The sequence below is a fragment of the Mastomys coucha genome, unplaced genomic scaffold, assembly GCF_008632895.1.
Source record: "Mastomys coucha isolate ucsf_1 unplaced genomic scaffold, UCSF_Mcou_1 pScaffold21, whole genome shotgun sequence".
NCBI lineage: Eukaryota > Metazoa > Chordata > Mammalia > Rodentia > Muridae > Mastomys > Mastomys coucha.
Window position 1 is genome coordinate 40,918,167 of NW_022196904.1, and position 4,991 is coordinate 40,923,157.

Below are 4,991 nucleotides of genomic sequence, written 5' to 3' on the forward strand. Positions count from 1 at the left end.
CATCGTCCCAGGAGATGAATGAATGTATAAATGGCTTAACATCGTGAACCTCATATACAGTGGGTGGAGATTTGCCCACGACCACCGGTGTTGCCCTGATCACGTTTCTGATTGCTTATGTCGGCATGCAGATGCCAAGCACTGTGCCCACTCCAGCCTGAGACTCGCGGGGCTGCCTACAGATAGAAGTAGAATATGCCCAGTCATTTCATCTTCCTTCCCGTTTTCATTAAGACAAGGCCTTGTTCTGTAGTTCAGACCGCAATCCTCCTGTCTCAGCTCTCTGTGTCACTAGATACAGCTTGTAGGGTAGGCTGCTACCCAGGCTGACTCAGCCCTCCAAGGATCCGCAATGGAGGACAATTTGTCCCTACCCTGCGGAATGAGTTCAGCCACTGTTTTGTTCAAACAGGGCCTTAGCTGGGTCAGCTCAAATGGGAACAGTATAAACACCATTTCTATTTCTGGAATGGCTTAATTTTCATTAGAACTTTAATTAAATGATCCCTTTTCTCCCTGGTCTTTCCTGTGCTTTCATTTATTAATAATTGCCCGAGTAAAGAGAATCCCATTCCAACAGCTTTCCAATTTAGCCGATCATTATCACTATTCTTTGTTCGGGGTTGCTGGGCCGCGGAGCTCTGATGAGATGGCCTGTCACTGCATCTCTGGCGGACCGCAAGGCGGGAGAGCCGGGAAGCACGCTCCTGCCACCTAGTGGTAAGACGAGACATTGCAGGAGGCTCGAGGCTGCTGGTGGCTCTGCAGCATTGCAGTGGGAACCTGGAACTGGATCTTATGAGGCTACTCTGGGCTGGCTGGCGGTGGTCCTCTGGGCACCCATCGGGCAAGGGAGTCTTTACAAAGGCAATTTCGGAAGCAATCAGAGGTCCCTGAGCTTTTAGCGGATGGGTTGCTTTTCATCAGGAAAAGCCAGAATTAAGTCCTGTGGTTATTTACGCCAAAAGGATCTGAGTGGAACGTTAATCACTTGGTTCAAGTCGCTCCTAGGGAAGAAGAAATCTTCCCCAGTAAAGATTTGATAGTTGTCAGTCTGGAATCCTTCTGAAACCGGTTTTTTTTTGTTTTATTTTTGTTTTTTGTTAATGTTTTGCTTAAATAACCTAATATTGAAAAAGCAGGTTCTAGGAGACACCTTAAAACAACCCGAGATTTAGCAGAGCCTTTTTGGTTTTTCATCTGAGGGGTTAAGACTACTGGTGTTTGGTGAGCAGCAGCAGCCAGTGGCTATTACCACATGGGACAGCTTTCTACCAGCAAAGAGTGATTTGGCCTGGGAAGTTATTAGTACTCCACAGAGAGAGTCTGAGGAACCAATCAGAAGGGGAGGGGATTACGACTGTTATTTGAATCTTGATTGTTTGAGGTAAGGTTGACCTCACCCTCCTGGCAGCCTTCCTGTCTCAGTCTGTCGCATGCTGGGATTACAGGTGTGCACCATCACACACGGTCTAATGTGCTGCTGAAGACTGAACCGGAGGCTTCGTGCTGCTAGGCAAGCACTCTAGCAACTGAGCAACATCATCAGTCCATGTTGTTGGACTCTTCCTCAGCATTCTGAGATAACTCGGGGTGGTGGTGGGGGAGCAGCAGGGAGTTGAGATGGGCCAGTGTGTTCATGGGAAGTGATACTGAGCACGGTCTGCTCCGTGGACAGGTATAATGGTGAAGATTGACTTACTGCTAGGATTTATTGAGTATTTTTAAACTTCTTCTTCTTTTTTTTTTAAGATTTCTTTTATTTATTTTATGTGTATGAGTACACTGTAGCTGTACAGATGGCCGTGAGCCATCACGTGCTTGGCTGCTCTCCCGCCTGCTCGCCCCGCTGTAATTCACTGTAGCTGTCTTCTGACGCACCAGAAGAGGGAGTCCGATCTCATTACGGTGGTTGTGAGCCACCATGTGGTTGCTGGGATCCGAACTCAGGACCTTTGGAAGAGCAGTCTCTTACCCTCTGAGCCATCTCGCCAGTCCCCAAAGGAGCTATTGTTTTTTGTTTTTGTTTGTTTGTTTGTTTGTTTGTTTGAGACAGGGTTTCTCTGTATAGCCCTGGCTGTCCTGGAACTCACTCTGTAGACCAAGCTGGCTTCGAACTCAGAAATCTGCCTGCCTTCGCCTCCCAAGTGCTCTGATTAAAGGCGTGCGCCACCACGGCCTGGCTTTAAACTTATCTCACTTAATTTGGTCCCTGCAATGGCCCCGTGAATGAGAGCCATCCATCCCCAGCAGTTGGAGGTGCTCTCAGGCTTGGTGGAAGCCTGAACCCCGACTCTTGCCCTTGTGGCTGCACTCACAGAGGGTTTGGTTTGGGGCGTGGCTCCAAGGCGGACCCCAATGCAACTCTGACGCATGCATTTTGTCGTGGTGTCTAGAACAATTTTAACTCATTCTCCACAGTTTAGAACGGAAAGACTGGCATGCAGACTCACTTTCTGCATCTGGGCCCGAACATCTGGAAAAGGTCATCGAGGATTGGTGGGAACACTCTGCTGCTCGCATTTCCCATTTATGCCTTCCTCCTTGGGCCCCTATGCTGGACTCTCTAGGTACCTGAGCTCATGAGCTCTGCTGTATATACTCTAGAGTGGGGTAGATCAGAGTGAGGATTCCAAACCGTGAGTGCCCTGTTGTTCCTGGCAGGACTTGCAACTTTGGCAAGTGGCTGCAGCTCTGGGTACTAGCTGATTCTAGGACTTACGTCACAGGGGTAATGTAAGGCTTAGGGCCATAGACATAGAATATTACAGACATCCCTGCGAACTAGTGCTCACAGTGCCAGTTGTCCTGCTACTTGGTGCTTGGTAAAACTGGTTTTTGGGAATCTAGTGGGCTTTTTGTTTCAGATTTCCATTTTTATTTATTGCATCCCTTTCTGTGGTACTGGGGATAGAACCCAGGACCTTAGGCATGCTAGTTAGTGCTTTACCACTGAGATAACCCCCCAGCTGTGTGTCTATTTATACTGCTGTGAGAAACACATTGTAAAATGGTCAGAAATATCCTAGCTTCTTCCTATTGAGAGTGAAGATTAAAATAATCCATGCTTGCTGGGTCTGAAGAAGACTTCTTGAGCTGAGTCCATCATGGCGCCTTATTGTTGAAATTATGTAATCTCAATCCAGGACTTCTAACCCACCTTTGATCATTTAGTTCCCGGATAAAAGACACACACTTTTATTATTTACAGTAAGCCTTAGTCAGCACTAGAGTTGGGCAGATGTCTACCGTCTATGCTATTAAAATCTATTTCCTATCAATAACCCTGAGATATTACTGTGTTTCATTTGGACTTCTCTTAACTCCAGTTGGCCAGCCTTCATGGCCATACTTTCTTGACCCCTAACCTGTGACATCTTTCTTTTCTCCCACCTTCTTTTCACCCCTATGGCCTCCTCAGATCCCAAGTCCAGGAACCCAAGACCCTGACTATCTCTCTTCTGCCCAGCTATTGGCTGTAGGCATTTTATTCACCAATCAGGGAAAATTTAAGGTGTGGGGATCGAGATTAAAAAGTATCACTTGTGTAAGTCACTTGGATAAGTCCGGACTCTCTTATCCCTGGAGGAAACCAGGCCTTGGAGGCCAGCATTTAGCATTACAATACAAGCAAAAGACCAAACCTCAACAGTGCCTGGCATGCTAACACATGTGTGGTTGATTTTCTCTTCTTATTCCAGACATTCTCAGCTATTGAAATTTTGCACAGGCTAATTCTTTGTCTAAGGAGAACTGACTTGCTCATTGTAGCAGCAGTGGCATCCTTGGTCTTTATGCACTTGATGTCAATAGTGCCAAGCTTCTCAGATGCAAAAGTTAAAAATGTTTCTGGTTATTAACTTATGTCCCATTATGACGCTTCTTAGGTCTTGCTGAAGGCCCTTGTCTTAGTCAGGGTTTCTATTCCTGCACAAACATCATGACCAAGAAGCAAGCTGGGGAGGAAAGGGTTTATTAGCTTACTTCTACATTGCTTTGATCACCAAAGGAAGTCAGGACTGGAACTAAAGCAGGTCAGGAAGCAGGAGCTGATGCAGAGGCCATGGAGGGATGTTCCTTACTGGCTTGCTTTTCATGGCTTGCTCAGCTTGCTTTCCTATAGAACCCAAGACTTCCAGCCCAGGGATGGCACCACCCACAAGGGATCCTACCCTCTTGATCACTAATTGAGAAAATGCCCCACAGCTGGATCTCCTGGAGGCACTTCCCCAACTGAAGCTCCTTTCTCTGTGATAACTCCAGCCTGTGTCAAGTTGACATACAAACCAGCCAGTACAGCCCTCTTGCACACAGTGTGGTCACTATGCCTGCTAACCCATGTGAGGGTGGAAAGAGCACAGCACAGGTTCTAAGAGTTGTCTACTGTGCGTTGTCTATATTACCAGGTGGTGCTTCAAAGCAGCGCTTAGACATTATTCTTTGTTTGACACAGAATCTAGTTCAGGATGTCTTAGAAGTTGCTGTGAAGTTGGTCGTAACCTTAAAGTTCTGACTCTTTTGCATCCACCTCCCTAGTGCTGGGACTGCAGATGTGAGCCACTACGCCTGGTTTTATGTAGCGCTGGGAAGTGAACCTGGGGTTTCCTGAATGTCTGGCAACCAACCAACTGAGCTGTGTCCTGGCCCCTTGATCTTCCTGCCTCTATCGGACACATGCTGGGATTATAGGCTGGTGTTCCTGTCCTAGCCAGAGAGACCACTTGGTAGAAAGCCTTCTGTAGCAACAGCACTTAAGAAGGAGCTGTGTCTTAACAGCTCACCCCTGCTTAAATTGATATCTATAACTGATTTGCCTTCTGTAGTGTCCTAAGGATCTGGTTCTGAATTTTGATCTTTCTTATTACCTATGGGACTTCAATAGTGTAATTGACCTTTAAATGACCTTAATGACTTTAAAAAGCCCACTTCTTTCTTTCTTTCTTTCTTTCTTTCTTTCTTTCTTTCTTTCTTTCTTTCTTTTTTTTTTTTTT

At 46.4% G+C, this 4,991-nt stretch overlaps 1 protein-coding gene across 6 annotated transcripts in view; it reads left to right on the top strand.

Moving 5' to 3' along the window:
- Slc6a5 (solute carrier family 6 member 5) overlaps positions 1 to 4,991 on the top strand; it is a 54,183-nt gene that overhangs the window by 15,605 nt on the left and 33,587 nt on the right. The window lies entirely within an intron of this gene.